The 17433-nt window shown below is 39.9% G+C and overlaps 1 long non-coding RNA gene across 1 annotated transcript; it reads right to left on the reverse strand.

The window, feature by feature from the left end:
• Positions 1-2538: 2538 nt before the first annotated feature.
• On the reverse strand, positions 2539-16399 carry LOC144464645 (uncharacterized). The gene is made up of 3 exons (XR_013492312.1): positions 16289-16399; positions 12654-12696; positions 2539-2944 (listed from the first exon to the last, which is right to left on the reverse strand). It is a non-coding gene; the product is annotated as an uncharacterized LOC144464645 (long non-coding RNA).
• Positions 16400-17433: the final 1034 nt, after the last annotated feature.

The raw sequence follows: 17433 nt of genomic DNA on the forward strand, positions 1-17433 counted from the left end.
CCTCCACTTCAAAGAGCACCTCACTTCAGTTGACAGAGACACCCATTGTCATCTATGGTCAGCTGTGGAGGCTGCAAGGAGACAAGGCTTACATTATTGTGAATAAGGCATTTGAAAAAAGGAAATAAATTATAATAGACAGAAAACTATACTACAAGTAAACAGAGTTGAGAGATAAATACCTTACTATGCCCCTAAATAGGCTGGATTACTCTAGTTAAGCTTTGATTTTAAGGAGCACACGATATATTGACAAGGCAATCAATGTTCATTACTAGTGTAGTATTGCCTAGAATTAACCAGAGTTAAAAACTTTTAATGTCAATATCTATTCTATATGTTGATGCCAGGGTTATTAGATCAATTATTAGAATTATTTGTATATTGTCAAAACAAAGGTGCAGATTTTTATATATCCAGAAGAATCACATACTTCACAAACAGATGTGTCATTATAGAGTCAGTGGGGAAAAGATAGTTTTCCTTTAGTAGTAACAGGTAAGCAGGGGTGTGCTACAGGGGAAATGTAAGTGTCACATTATCAATTACCCAATCGTCGATGGATAATTCTCTTCTAATGGTTTGTTATTATAAACATATATGGCTGCAATAAACAAAACAATGTAACTTTGTTTTTACCAATAGAGAGCAAATATAATCAGCTGTTATAGAAGTTTTCTACAGACAAAGTTTTATGGGGAGGAGACTTTGATACAGTGATGGATAAAAGCATGGATAGAGGATAAAGTAAATAAGTAAACTAGGGAATATATGTTGTGGGATGGACCTTAATTGATATATGGAGCAATAGACACCTAAACTAAAAATGATATCCTTGGACAGAGCTCAACAATCCCGCATAGACTGGCTGATGTCCTCATATGCAGAAGATAAGTTGGATACAGTGACAGTAGAACCCACAATTTTTACTTACCATAAGGGTGTTGCAAAAAAAGTAAATATGGGACTAATTAGGCATAACTGCAACTAGAGATAACTATAAATTAAACAAAACATTGTTACAAAATAATGCATTTAAAAATAAATCCCAAATAATAATTAACATTGGAGAAAAGCAAATTTACTAAATGATTTTGGAGAATATCAGGAATTATTGCAATCTAAACTATAACCTTATCATTTGGAGAACACATTGCTAAAGAAATCAAAGAAAAAGAATATGTAATAATTAGAAAATAACAGACCAGCAAATTAAGATAACGGAGGTTCAACATTGTACTGAGTTTATCAAAGATAATAAATCTCCTAGGAATGATGGGCTGATAAGTGAACCCAGCTAACAGATTTTGGTTCCCTAAACATTCTGGGAACGTTTGTTTTAAGTTGTAGGAGCGTTTTTTGAACGTTGCAACACAACATAATATACTGGTATAAACAGCAAGTTTTCCTGACATAACCAGAAGGTTATATTGATGTTCCCGGAACGTTCTTGGAAGGTTAATTGAACGTTTAAAGAAGGTTACCAGAATGTTCTCCGTAAAACGTTCCCTGCATGTTAAAACGGCAAGTTTTCCTGACGTAACCAGAAGGTTATATTGATGTTCCTGGAATGTTCTTGGAAGGTTAATTGAACGTTTAAAGAAGGTTACCAGAATGTTCTCCATAAAACATTCCCTGCATGTTAAAACGGCAAGTTTTCCTGACATAACCAGAAGGTTATATTGATGTTCCCTGAACGTTCTTGGAAGGTTAATTGAACGTTTAAAGAAGGTTACCAGAATGTTCTCCGTAAAACGTTCCCTGCATGTTAAAACGGCAAGTTTTCCTGACGTAACCAGAAGGTTATATTGATGTTCCCTGAATGTTCCTGGAAGGTTAATTGAGCGTTATAAGAAGGTTACCAGAATGTTCTCCGTAAAACGTTCCCTGCATGTTAAAACGGCAAGTTTTCCTGACGTAACCAGAAGGTTATATTGATGTTCCCGGAATGTTCTTGGAAGGTTAATTGAGTGTTATAAGAAGGTTACCAAAACGTCTTACCTCAAACGTTCCTTCCAAGTTAAAACAGCAAGTTTTCCTGACGTAACCAGAAGGTTATTTTGATGTTCCCTAACCATTCTTGGAAGGTTAATTGAACGTTATAGGAAGGTTACCAAAATGTCTCCCCTCAAACGTTCCTTCTAAGTTAAAACGGCAAGTTTTCCTGATGTTACCAGAAGGATATTTTGATGTTGCCTGAATGTTTTGGTAAGGTTAATTTAATGTTTTAAGAAAGTTACCAGAATGTTCTCCCTCAAACGTTCCTTCCAAGTTAAAAACTGCAAGTTTTCCTAACATAACCAGAAGGTTATTTTGATGTTCCCAGAATGTTCTGGGAAAGTAAGTTGAATATTATAGGACGGTTGCCAAAATGTTTGAATGTTTTAAACACAATTATAAACAGCAAGTTTTCCTGACGTTCCCAAGGTTAATTGAACATTATAGGAAGGTTACCACAATGTTTTCAGTTTAATGTTCCCTTCATGAAAATTATAAAACAAATGTGATTCTGTTCCTACTCCTAGGAAATTAAACACTCAGTGAATGTTCCTAGAATTTTTTTAACAATACCATTTACATCAATACCAATACATTTAAAGTGTCACCATCACATACTCACTGAAAAACCAGAGAGAAAAAAATTCTGTCAACATTGACATTTGTCCGATTTATTGGAAACTATGAGGAAAAAAAAACGGAGAAAAAAAAAGGAGAGCAAACAGGAACACTTTCTGCTAAGGAACATACAGGCACATACAGAAACTTACAGGAAGTAACATAGATGGAGGAACACTGCAACAGGAACATACAGAAACATACAGGAAGTAACATAGATGGAGGAACACTGCAACAGGAACACACAGAAACATACAGGAAGTAACACAGATGGAGGAACACAGGCCTAGTCCTGGCTTTCTGCAGTTTGGTCTGCTGCTTCACCCCCCTGTAAAATAGAAAAAAAGTCATGTTAGATAATCTTTTATTGCAACACACGTCGCACTATCATACAAACAAAAAAAGGTTTCTAAGGCTTGGCTTTAAACAGCCAATGCAGGGTCTAAAATTATATTTTTGGCTCACCAGTCAAATGCCTGTGTAATGGCAATAATTCGTGGTGATCATGAAAAACACAGAGAGCTGTCCTTTGGGCGTTTATTTTCTTTGAAATAAATTATCAAGCATTCAGACCCTGGAACCCCAGCTCCTGGGCGAATGAGAGACAAATTGACATACAGAGTGGAAGTACTTATGCCAGAGAAACAGATAACGCCTTTGCGTGCACAGAGAGAAACTACTTCACATATGCTGACCTTGTGGGCCAGATAAGGTTTAAGACATGGAGACAGACAGAAAAGGCCCAAACTGCATGCAATATGAAATAGGAATAGACTAAAGCCCTGTTCAGACGGGATTAGTTTTACATAGGGACGAGGGGTAAAGTAATAATTACCAGAGATTTTAGTCCCGTCCGAATGTGCCATGTCAGTAATCATTACCGCACGATGTCAGTAAAGATTACCGCGACTTTTACCTTCTGTAAAAGGGTCCAGGACAATTACCTCAGGTAATACTTATCCCGTGCGAATAGATCAGCAGTAAACGTGTGTTAGGGCTGTCAAAAAAAAATCGAAGTTAAAACTATATTCAAATATATTCATTTTTTTATAAGTTTGAACCTACATTGGATCATTCGAATATCATTAATAATTAATTAATACTATCAATAATGTTGTATATCACGGCAAATCCTGTTCGGGCGGAGATGGCTCGCGCACGAGCCGGGCCAGAGAGGGACGCAGCGGGAGGGAGAGGCACCGACGGAGGAGTCCGCTGCACCAACACCACCAACTGCGCTGTCATTCAATACCAAGTCCTTCAGTAACAGAGGTTTCCCATACCGACTTTAAACTCTCCCGAATTGATCATCTTGTCGATAGCGCCGTAGGCTCGCTGCGAACAACACTCGACTCTGTAGCTCCTCTTAAAATGAAGTTAACAAAGCAAAGAAAGTTCGCTCCTTGGTATAACTCTCAAACCCGTAAGTTAAAACAAATATCGTGAAAATTTGAAAGGAATTGGCGATTAACCAAACTGGAAGAATCTCGTTTAATCTGGGCAGACAGTCTGAAAACTTATAAGAGGGGCCTCCGCAATGCCAGAGCAAACTATTACTCAGCATTAATAGAAGAAAAAAAGAATAACCCCAGGTTTCTTTTCAGCACTGTAGCCAGGCTGACTGAGAGTCACAGCTCTATTGAGCCTTGTATTCCTTTAGCCCTTAGCAATAATGATTTTATGAGCTTTTTTAATGACAAAATTTTAACTATTAGAGGCAAAATTCATGACCTCCTGTCCTCAGATAGTACCTATCTGCCCTTAAACACAGCTGTAAGACCTAATATATATTTAGATTGCTTCTCCCCAATTTCTCTAAAAGAATTGACCGCAGTGATTTCTTCATCTAAATCATCAATGTGTCTCTTAGACCCCATCCCAACTAGGCTAGTTAAGGAGGTCTTACCTTTAGTTAACACTCATAAATTAGATATGATCAATATAACCTTATTAACAGGCTATGTACCACAGTCTTTTTAGATAGCTGTAATTAAACCTCTACTAAAAAAGCCCACCCTGGATCCAGAGGTGTTAGCCAACTATAGACCAATATCTAATCTTCCCTTTCTTTCAAAGATCCTTGAGAAAGTAGTCGCAGACCAGCTGTGTGATTTTCTCCATGATAATAATTTATTTGAGGAATTTCAGTCAGGATTTAGAGTGCATCATAGCACTGAGACAGCACTAGTTAAAATTACAAATGACCTTCTGATTGCTTCAGACAAAGGACTCGTCTCTGTACTTGTTTTATTAGATCTTAGTGCAGCGTTTGACACCATTGACCATCAAATTCTATTGCAGAGACTGGATCACTTAATTGGCCTAAAAGATTCTGCACTAAGCTGGTTTAAATCTTATTTATCTCATCGTTTTCAGTTTGTTGACGTTCATAATGAATCATCCGTACGTACCAAAGTTTGTTTTGGAGTTCCGCAAGGTTCTGTGCTCGGACCAATCCTATTTATTCTATATATGCTTCCTTTAGGCAACATCATTAGAAATCACTCTATAAATTTCCATTGTTATGCGGATAATACACAGTTGTATTTATCGATGAAGCCAGAAGAAAGTAATCAATTAACTAAACTCCATAACTGCCTTAAAGACATAAAAACCTGGATGAGCACCAATTTCCTGATGTTAAATTCAGACAAAACTGAAGTTATTGTTCTTGGCCCCAAACAACTCAGAGACTCTTTATCTGATGACATAGTTTCTCTAGATGGCATTGCTCTGGCCTCTACCACTACCGTAAGAAACCACGGTGTAACATTTGATCAAGATTTGTCTTTTAATTCTCATTCAAAACAAACCTCACGGACTGCATTTTTTCATCTGCGTAATATAGTGAAAATTAGGCCTATCCTGACCCGAAAAGATGCAGAAAAATTGGTCCACACTTTTGTTACCTCTAGGCTGGATTACTGTAACTCTCTATTATCAGGTAGCTCTAGTAAGTCCTTAAAAACTCTCCAGCTAACTCAGAATGCAGCAGCACATGTACTAACAGGAACTAAGATACAAGATCATATTTCTCCTGTTTTAGCTTCTCTGCACTGGCTCCCTGTAAAATCCAGAATTGAATTTAAAATCCTACTGTTAACTTATAAAGCTCTACATGGTCAAGCTCCGTCATATCTTAGAGAGCTCATAGTGCCCTATTATCCCACCAGAACACTGTGCTCTGAGAACGCAGGGTTACTCGTGGTCCCTAAAGTCTCCAAAAGTAGATCAGGAGCCAGAGCCTTCAGCTATCAGGCTCCTCTCCTGTGGAATCATCTTCCTGTTACGGTCCGGGAGGCAGACACTGTCTCCACATTTAAGACTAGACTTAAGACTTTCCTCTTTGATAAAGCTTATAGTTAGGGCTGGCTCAGGCTTACCCTGTACCAGCCCCTAGTTAGGCTGACTTAGGCCTAGTCTACAGGAGGACCCCCCTATAATACACCGGGCACTTTCTCTCCTTCTCTCTCTCTCTCTCTCTCTCTCTCTCGTATCCTATTACTGCATCTTGCTAACTTGGCCATTCTGGATGTCACTGACTCAGCTTCTTCTCCGGAGCCTTTGTGCTCCACTGTCTCTCAGATTAACTCGTATTGCAGCGGTGCCTGGACAGCGTGACGTGTGTGGTTGTGCTGCTGCCGTGGTCCTGCCAGATGCCTCCTGCTGCTGCTGCCATCATTAGTCATTAGTCATACTTCTACTGTTATTATACACATATGATTATTGTCACACATGTATACTGCCAGATATTAATATATACTTAAAACATATTGTACCACAGTAGCCAGAACTATAACTATAATATTATTAATTTCATTAATGTTGCTGTAAGCTACTGTCATTACCGTCTGTCCTGCATCTCTCTCTCTCTCTCTTTCTGTCTCATTGTGTCATACGGATTACTGTTAATTTATTATGCTGATCTGTTCAGGGATCCCTCCTCAGTTATTTCTACCGTTTTTTTTTTCCCCATTAAAGGGTTTTTTTGGGGGGAGTTTTTCCTTATCCACTGTGAGGGTCCAAAGGACAGAGGGATGTTGTATGCTGTAAAGCCCTGTAAATTGTGATTTGTGATATTGGGCTTTATAAATAAAATTGATTGAATTGATTGATAATAGTGAAAGATTGATATTACAGGAAAATTGACCTGACACCTAGTACATGAAAAATTATATCAACTAGGGCTGTAACGAATAACCGATTTGAATCGGAAAATCGGTTTTGATTTAAAAGATGCGAGGGCATCGGTACACAGATCGGTCTCAATGTAGCTTGAATCGGCCGATGGCCCAATTGAAAAGTTATAAGTCGGTTTAATGTTTCTGATACAGCTGCTGAAAGCTGCATCTCCCTCTTTGACCGTCTCCTGCTTCCTCCCGTAACCCCTAAATTCCACCAGATGCGTGTGCAGCGGAGCTGATACGTTTCAATTCTAATCAATGTTTGTGGTTCCACCGGCTCTGTCACAGCTGCGGCGCTCTGGAGCATCCACAGCAGATATGCAGAGCTTCTATTTTTACGCCGGAGCACAATGCAGCAATTCAGCACAGAGCAGATCGACAGGAAGTTGTGCGCAGAAACAAAATAAAACATCCGGTTAATTTTAAGCGCAGTTGACTCTCTCCCGCTCCCTCAAATAAAACTCTCACAAGACTGTCGCAGTCAGTTAGCGCTGTGAGTTTGTACACAGATCTCTCTTTGTTGTTTCTTTGACTTTAATTTGTGCCAACAAAACCTGAATATTGTTTATTTTTTCAGCCAGAAGGGCTTTGGAGAGCCCTTACATGTTGTTTTTACATGTTACACTAATAAACATGACAAAAGAAAAACAATGGACTGACAACATTCTCAGCCTGATGTTGGCATCTTCTCTTTGCTCTTTTCCACAGATTTGTATATTTGGATCTCTTCCTTCCTAAATCCATTCTAAAAATAAAGAGACATTTGTCAGAGCGACTGACCTGCTGGCTCATTCACTGTATCTCGCTGAAACAGGGAGGGGAGGGGCCGACTAAGGCTGGGGCTACACTAGAGGATTTTCAAATCTTAACCGATATTAAAAATGCAAGAGACCACAGACATGAAGATTATTTCAACCCCTTTTAACTCTATAAATCTTCTAAATGCACACACTGTTTGAGATACTATAAAATTAGCCTATTTCAGTGATGTTGCTAGGTACGCGTCCTGCGTCCCTGACGCATTAAAATCTGAAAGGACGCAGTAAACTCACTATCCATGCGTCCCGGGGACGCACCTCATTTTTCCCATGAAAAAACGGTACATTGTGAACAACAACTCGTGTTTAAAATCACAGTAACTAACAAAAAAAACCTTGTTGTCAGCAAACCAGACAAGCGCTGTTTCAACCCTCTGCGCATCTGCCATGGCTGATAGCATTCTGGTGCCGTGCCGGATCTTCGGCTTGCCAATACGCCAGCATGACGCCGGAGATCTGGCACGGCGCCGGAACGCTACCAGCCATGATCTACTCAGCACAGACGTGATCCCCTGTACACAGTATCGCGACATGCTAGTTTAGCCGCTACCAAAACAACTAGCCAGTCACCGCGGATTTCATTCCAACAATTAAAGATACGGACTTAGTAAAGTAGTAAATAAACCCACGTTTCCACTGCTCGATGCTGTGCTCATTCGTGTCGATGATGTTTTAACGTTTAGGGGACGTGCAGTGATTGACTCAGTTCATTTGATTTAGTTGATGTTCAGACAAGAAGATTTTGGTGTTATTTTGGTGACAATTTATTTGTTAACTCTGTCATGGTGATGAGAATGTTCTGTTTATGTGTTAAAATCAGCACTTTTATTGATAATTAGGGGCCGGGCAGTTCTTCTTCTTCCGAGGAAATCCTACTTCCCATGCGGGAAAAAATGAAAAAACTTTGCACAAAGCTCCAGTCCCATGCCAGATTTACTCAACTCCGAGCACATGTCAATATTCCTCTTTGGGGGGGGGGGGGGGGGGGGGGGGGTCACAATAAGCGTTTACATTTAAAAACTTTGAAAATTCCTACCAAACCAACCATATGTGCTACAGTTTTGCAACTTTCACCAAAATGTAGCCACAATATTTTAGAAACTTTTGTACACTCAAACTCAGTACAAATTATGAAGTTCATCACTCTGTTTTTTTCAGAAACTGTAAAACGTATTAAACCTATCTCCTCCCACAATATTTGCTCAATTGACACCAAACTTGCTACAGAGCATCTTCAGACTGCCCTCCACAAACGATCCACACAGATTTTTGATTTATCCAAAATTGAGCCTACAGTGCATCAAAATGTTTGACTGTAAACAGTATTGTAAACATATACTTGCAAATTCTTGCTAAAAACATTTTCAATGTTCATTTAAAAAAATGACAAAATTTTGGAGTCATGGTAGATGATGTATGGAAAATATCAGAATTTTATCTCAAAAACTGAATTTTTTACAGCATTTTGAATTTCACTCTCATGTGAACAACTGGAGTCAATGTAAGAATGGCATTTTTAAACATCAGATTTTCTCTTATGAAGCAAAACACTTATCGTTAAAAACAAATCACCAACATTTCCATGCTGTCAAGATGCAATTTATGTATTATCAGATTTTTGTTTTGATAACAGAATTTATGACATTTTGACAATTTTTGAAATCTGCCTTGACAACTGCTGCCGGGTTGGTGACTACCTGAGTCCATTTTTCAGACCACACACTAGGAGCCACTTCCAGCCAATTAGTTCAATGGGTTACGAGCTGATTCTTGGTGTTAGAGGTTGTGAGTTCAAGCCCCAGCTATGGTAGTCAATTCAAAAATGGTATTTTTAAACATCAGTTTTTCACTTATGGGGCCAATAAATCATTGTTAAAAACAAATTACCAACATCTCCATGCTGTCTAGATGCAATTGTGTATTTTGTTTTAATAACTGAATTTTTGACAGCCGTTTGAAATCTGCCTTTACACACTAACAGCTGCTGTCTTGCACACAGGTGACTGGCTTAGTCAATTTGTGAAGCTACATGTGACATTTCCACTTACCAATTAGCTCAGTGAGATAGGGGCTGCTTCTTGGTGTTGAGGATTGTGAGTTCAAGCCTCTGCTCGTTCAACATTTCCATGTGAGAAATCTACCCAAACTTTTCACAAAGGTCCAGTCCCATGCCAGATGTCCTCAAATGGAAACACACAGGATTTCTGCAGGTATCAGCAAATCTAATTTAATGCTTTTTAATGCCCTTTTTAATGCCACTTTAAACAAATTGAATGCCCATGTCAAACTGCAGATGGCCCACAAGACGGTTTATTTGCACATTTCAAAAAGAACAAAACCAGCCTGAAGAATGATGTGAAAAACTAACTCTAACCTGAAAAGGCCAGAGGCGGTCACTGTAGTGGCAGGTGTGGTGGTGGTAGCAGCAGCAGCTGCAGTTGTGGCGAAAGCAAAAGTTGCGTTGCTGGTCACGGCAAAGAAATTCAGCACAGTTAACTGCTGCCTGCCTTTAATCACCGACTTGTGACTATCTGACAGCATGTGTGATTTCACCGCATTGACGGGCATTGTGTTTGAAGATCTCGTGGTTTATCGTCGACAGGCTTTAACCAGGTTCTGAATAGTTCCTCATCCAACCACTTCTGCTGAAACTTGCACAGTGTTCAACATAACATTTTTTCCCCACTGGCCCCCTGGGCCAGTAGTTAAGAGTTTTACTGGCCCCTTGTATATTCTTACTGGCCCAAGTAAAAAAAATAGAGAGAGAGAAAAAATGTCTATAAAACTTCATTTCATTTAACTTCATTTCATTTAACTCCATTATACCTCACCATAGCGCGTGATGGTCTATATACAGCACAGCCTCTGTCCACTTCTTAGATGACCTCACAACAGGTTTACAGAGCTTTAACTTCTGCCTGTATGAGGGAATCAGGTGGACAGTGTTGTGGTCAGAGTGGCCCAGTGCAGCGCAGGGGATGGGGTGATAGGCTTTGTTAACAGTTGTCTAACAGTGATCTAGAATATTCTTCTCTCAGGTCGGACATTTTATAAACTGTTTTTATTTGGGGAGTTCATGTGTGAGGTTACCTTTGTTAAAGTCGCCAATGACAATAACTAAGGAGTCTGGGTAAAGTCCGCTCCACACACAGTAGCTATCTGGTCGGCGAGCGTGCGCTGTGCCTCCTGCACGTTGGCCTGCAGTGGGATGTAAACACCGACCAGAATGAATGAAGCAAACTCACGGGGGGAGTAAAAAGGTTTGCAGTTGATGAAAAAGATTCCAGATCAGGAGAACAGTGCTGCTGGATCACTGTCACGTCATTACACCAGCCGCTGTTAGTGTAAAAACCGATACCTCCACCTTTAGTTTTGCCGGAGAGTTCCGTGTTACGATCTGCTCTAAAGAGTTGGAAGCCTGCCAGCTGCAGCGCAGAGTCCGGTATCGATCCACACAGCCACGTCTCCGTGAAGCACAAAACTGCAGATGTAGAAAGTCTCAGTTTTTCACCATCAGTAGCTGAAGTTCATCCAGTTTACTGGTCAGCGAACGCATGTTGGAAAGAAATATACCTGCATGGCAGCAGTGTCCGCGTTGGCGAAGACGCACAAGCGCACCGGCACGTTTCCCCCTCCTCCGGCGTTTCACTGCACGAGCAAAGGTGAGGGCACCTTTGGCCAAAAAGCCCAATAAATCCACTGAAGGCTCCAGAAAAGTGGGATAAAAATCCGCTGGAGTTGTTCCCCTGACAAAAAAAGCCTTACAGCGTCACTGGCCCGAGCGGGCCTGTGACCTGTCAATCAACTTGCCCGACATACAATTTTATTGGCCCGGGCCATCGGGCCATGGGTTATGTCAGCTTTCCACTATTGCATTTTTCCGACATTTCGCTAATATTCCCTCCGCTCTTTCGCCACAGCATGAGCACGCTCACAGCACGTTGCATTCCAAGCATCAGGTGTTGTGACTTCGTGCACCGACCGTAAACAATAGCCAATTAAAGGGTTCCGCCTGTCAATCATCACATTATACTTCCGATCAAAATTATTACATGTTTATATAATCAAAATAAATCGTGAATAACAATGTTCTTTTTTTCCATCAAGTGTATTTAATTTTTTAATGCCTCTGGACATCGAATTTAGTGCTTTTTAATGCCATCTAAGGCCTTAATTTTCACAAAATCTATTTAATGACTTTTAATGCTTTTTAATGACCCGCGGAAACCCTGAACACAAGACAATAGTCCTGATGGCGGCACTACAGCAAGCCTCTAAATTTCATATTCATAACAAATCAACCATATGTGTCACAGCTTTGGAACTTTCACTTTCAAATTGCCTAATTTTGCCTAAAATTGCCCGGCCCCGACATTGCTGCGCAGCAGCTATAATTTATTTTGGTACTACAGACACCATTTTGTTTTCATTTGAATTTTAGTAATTTATTTTGGTGCTATTTATGTTGCTACAAAAATGTTATTTTATTTGAATTTTGTATGTCATGCCACTGTGACAGTTGTTTTGCAATAACCTTTTCAGATTTGGAATTTTATTTGTTTAATTTCAGATAGGCTACATTTTGAACATACATGAATATATCCGTTAATTATAACCATATCATACCATACCACCCTCAAAGGAGTTTAACACTACAATTTAAGAAATAGAAGAATATAAGAAATAGAAAGAAATACATTTTTTAATTGGGGACCCATTGAATTTCTCAGGGACCTAGTCAACATCACTGCTATTTTATTGCTTTTTGTGCAGTAACAAAAGATATATTTCAGAATCATATTTTTTCATCAGTCTGACACATCGGTCAGCGAGGGGGACAGCCAGCAATTAAAAACATATCTACTTTTGGGCGCAAATACACATAAAATACTTGCACTGTAGAGCCCTAAGAAGTCAATAGGATGGTGTCCGCAAATAGGATGGTGTCTGCAACATTAGAAAATTCTGCAAGGGTGTGCCATAAAAGAGAGTATTGAGTGACACTTTTTTCTGTCGAAATAGAAAATATATTCACCACAGTGACCTTTCTCTCCAACTCTCCAATAGCCTGAAAGCAACTGAAAAAAGAAAAAAACTCATGTCATATTCTTTTTGTTTGTTTTTTAAATCACTGACACATAATGAGCATGATTAAATAGCAAATATTGAGAAAGATAATATTAAATATTAAATATAAAAGGACTTACAGATCTTTGAATACAGACACTACATTTTATTAAAGAGGACATGCAACAGCCAGTTAAACTAACACATTAAACGTAAACATTAAGGAGAAAATTGAAGTCTAGTTTCACATTTTTCATTAGTTTTTTAGCTAGGGTGCGGCCATCTTGTCGGTCGACAGTCTATGACGTCACTGGTTGTGCTGGCAGACAGCAACAGACATTGAAAGTGAAGGACAGCTACAGACAGAGATGGTAAAACATGAAACTGTGGAGGTACAGGATTAGAGAAGACACGGGGGAGACCACTCCTGTATTATTACTTCATGTAACAACGAGTTTTACAGTGTTAAAGTTCGTGTACTGTATTGAAAATGTAACATATTGACATTTTCAATTGCCCCACTGGAATACATTGAAACAAGCTTTGGACTTGCAGTCCCTCGCTTTGTCCTGGAGCAATTGCAAATATTGAAAATCCCACCACTCATTTAGATAAAAGTAGATGGGAAAATAGGGTCCAGGGTGCTAAAAACCATACTTCCCCTTTAAGGAATGAGCCTCTCTTTGCAACAATCATATTGAATTATCTGACAACTGACACCCTTGAAAAAGGTAGGCTCTCTTTTTCAAGACACCTTAAGCACTTTGCAATGGTCATCTCATTACGAACCAAAGCAAAGGTAGCTAGTGTGCACTGCAGCCCACAACACATCAGTTTGGGGTGACTGTGACCCAGATGGTAACGTAGGTTAGCACCTTGCATGGCAGCTCCCACCATTGGTGTGTGAGTGTGTGTGTGTGAATTGGTGAATGAGAGGCCATTGTAAAGTGCTTGAATGCCTCAGCTGGTGGAAAAAGCACTATGTAAGTGCAGTCCATTTACTATTTGGCCCATAGGAGTAACATGGGGGTTAAGTGTCATGCTCAAGGACACTGACATGTGGACAACAGAGCCGGGATTCGAACCACTAACCCCTTGGTTGATAAATGACCCGCTCTATGAGTACGTGAGACAAAGCCAGATTTTTTCATGAATCTTGTTTTGTCGGATTAAGTTTTTTCTCTGCTGTTATAGCCTGGGGGTACCTCTGCAAAATACAGGAGGGTATTCAGTGATTACCCCTTGAGCATTTTCAGGTATTAACCACTGTTCAGAAATTAACCCCTTCATGGCCAACTAAAAATGGTGCACAGAGAGCACACCCCTTGATGTGATTCGGATCCACACCAATAATTGGTTGAAGAATCCAAACCATAATTCCCCTTTTAAGGGGTTCTGCGTTGGCCCATGCTACATGCCTCCACCAAGTTTGAAGAAAAAACAATATTTTTTTGTGTAATTCCAGACGAATTAATCCAACAAAACAATGTTTATCCCTATGTTTTTGGTGAGGGAATGTTTTTTTTCAAACTCCCTGTAAGTGACATCCAGAAAGAGCATAAGAGTGAGGCTTGTTATTGTCTAATTCGAGGCACTTTGTCAAGGTGAACTTACTAGGTGATGGATCAGAAATGAAGATCAAGCTACTCAAAGCGGTCTTTGCTATTTTATCATTAAAAATCAAAGTGGCACAAGAAGGGGTTGGGGTGATCCAGTGTTTCCCATACATTGACGAGACTATGGCGGCCCGCCATAGTTTAATTTCCCCCGCCATAGTCTCCAAAAATCGGCCAGATATAAAATGCCTCTGGTAAATGAACAACACTCTGTAGTGCACCGGCTGGAGCGCCGTCAAAAATAGACCCGGCCCATATTTTTAGCGGAGTGGAGCGCCAAGCCGCTTCTAGGCTGCGGCTAGGAGGGCTGCGGCGCTTCTGGTGGAGCAGCTTATATTGACTTAAATGGCCGCGATTAGCTCCAGCACCCGCGCCTCGGCCAGCTTGCGCACGCGATGGATCCAGTGGGTTGCCATAAATGGGTCTGTCCCAGAGGCATTCAACTACCAGAGGGCTTTTGAATTCTTCTTTTTGAAGCTGTGTAAAATGCTCTGATTCAGGGTGCCGTACTTGCAAATCATGAGGGAGGGAAGCAGTAATTTGTGTCTGTTTGTGTGTAATTAATTTGAGTCTTACCTTTTGTTTTCTTTTCGTATTGCGTATTTTGTATTGTTTTGCGTATCTGTAACTGTGTTTGTGAGTGAGAGAGAGTTTTAAAAGAATATTTTGTCTGCACATGATTTAAAATCATAAAATAGCCCTGCAGAGGCATATCAGTACGTTAGTCATTTTCCTTTTGATTACTGAAATGTTAAACCACTAATCCTTAGCCATATTTTAAGTGTAACCCTTCACCATAACATACCACTACTGTTTTTATCAGTAAAAATCAGGGCTGGACTGGCATTTTTGGCCATGGCGGCCCACTATGATTGGTGATATGCCATACATACACACTACGCTGTTACCAAAATTAAAATAAATCTCAGTTGTACCCTACATGCCTGCATCAAACACTGCCGCCCGCTCTCCGGCTGCACTTGCACAATTCTGAAATTTGCTGTAGGCTACTACAAAAGCTTGAAATGAACGTTAAACTCATTGTTTTTTTATTGAAAATATGTCACTGACTTCATTTATTATGTATAATTTCTCTAGCAGCAAACACATTTAAAGGAGACGCTTGTCAAGTCTTTTATACGTGCGCTGTCTGGTGCTGAAATCCCCGCTGCAGCCGCCGCTCCTGCTGACAGCAGACCGGGGGAGAAAAAAAAAGACATTTCTTTGCTCTGTGCTTTCAGAAAATAACCAGGGTTAGAGGAAGAAAGACCAACGGTCTGTACAGCAGCCCCACTGTGTTTGCCAGGGCATACCAGGCTGTGTGATTATGCACAAAGATTGGTTTAAGGCATTGGAGCAATTTCATACAATTTCGGACATTTAACGTGATAAACTAATTTCAATTCAACATGGTCATTTGCTTAGAGGATTCAGCTGAAGCATAATGAGTATTATATGTCATTAAGATTAAGTATTTGCTTGTTTTGTGGTTAATTATGCACATGATCCGTTTGACTCTATCATGCGTCCCTGCAGACATGGGCAAAAGGGTCAATACGCAGCCTCCGTTTACTTTGCGTCTGTCTCGTTCATTCAAACTTTGTAAACACGGTTGGCATATTCTGCCATCATAACTTGGCTCTCAGAATTCACCAGATTGATGCCTTTAAATCAAATACAAAATACAAAAACAAAGCATGCCCCCGGACCCCCCTAGAAGGTTCGGACCCCCCGCCATAGTCTCCAAAGATCCTGTGGGAAACACTGGGTGATCATTCTTATAGCAAACATGATTCCTAACTATAAATAAAAAATATTCCTTAATTTTTATATTTTTAAACCTTTAATGCTGTATTTGTTTTGATGCCAAAATTCACATCGTGATCATGAACACAGCAAACACTATAAAAAAATTAAAATTAAAGAGTGTAGAAAAAGCACTGAGCACTGTGTCTGTCATTTATATCTTGCATATTTTGTGACTTACCGGTTTTGCTCTCCTCCATGTGCTCTAATGGCACGGTTGCATCCCCTGTCCCTGGCACCAATCAGCCATTTTGGCACTGCTTTTTCCGCATCTTTCCTTGTTATGTCTTTGGTGAGGTAAATTTTTTTTCAAACTCTCTGTAAGTGACATCCAGAAAGAGCATGAGAGTGAGGCTCGTTATTGTCTAATTCGAGGCACTTTGTCAAGGTGAACTTATCAGGTGATGGATCAGAAATGAAGATCAAGCTACTCAAAGCGGTCTTTGCTATTTTATCATTAAAAGTCATAGCGGCACAAGATTATATATAGGAGTGTTAAGTGTTCCCAATGCAGTTGCTTTATGACACTGATGATCAATGAACAGTGTGCTCAAAACAACACTGATGTTGTGTTGAGAATAAATAAATAGCATTAGAAATGTTCCGTGCACATATTCACTTCTGAGTAATTAATTAAATGATCTAAGCCACAATGGTGTCAGTTCGTTATTAACTTGGATTTTTAGATATAGACAGAAGACGGGGGAAACAATATAGGAAATGAAATGATGATGTTTATGGAATGTTTATTTGGAGATGGGTAAGTTTATGATGTTATTTACGCTTCAGACTCCGCCATGTTGGACAGCCAGCGCAGTTGTTTCTGCTGTTGCCATGACAACGCGCATCCATGAACCAGTCACCTGTTAACCCAAAACACCGGCCGGTCACGGCTTTTCACATGTCCGAAAACGTCGCAGCAGATTTACAAACAGGCGTTATTTGGACAAGCTAACCGCATATGGGGAATCTACATGGTTGCTTTCTCGCCTGAAAAAATGTTAAATCTTAATAATGTGACTCAACAGTCCCACTGTGAAAATTGCAGCTGCTTGTGAGTCTGCTAGTCTCCACTCTGTTCTCCTACAGAAAAACGCCGTTTTTTCATTTTCGGTTTTCCGTTTTGGTTTCAAGACGGAAAAACAGACCCATTTGCTTATTTTTCTGATTTTGTTTTGAAACGGAATAATGAAAGATCGAACCATACACGGATTAAACATACAGAGTTGCTCACTAACTGTCACGAAGTTAACGTTTGGCGTTATGACGGCATATCTACGTTGCTAACGCATGCATGGCACTGTGTTATAGTATGTGTTGTTCTAT

Source organism: Epinephelus lanceolatus, chromosome 1 (assembly GCF_041903045.1).
Source record: "Epinephelus lanceolatus isolate andai-2023 chromosome 1, ASM4190304v1, whole genome shotgun sequence".
NCBI classification, from domain to species: domain Eukaryota; kingdom Metazoa; phylum Chordata; class Actinopteri; order Perciformes; family Serranidae; genus Epinephelus; species Epinephelus lanceolatus.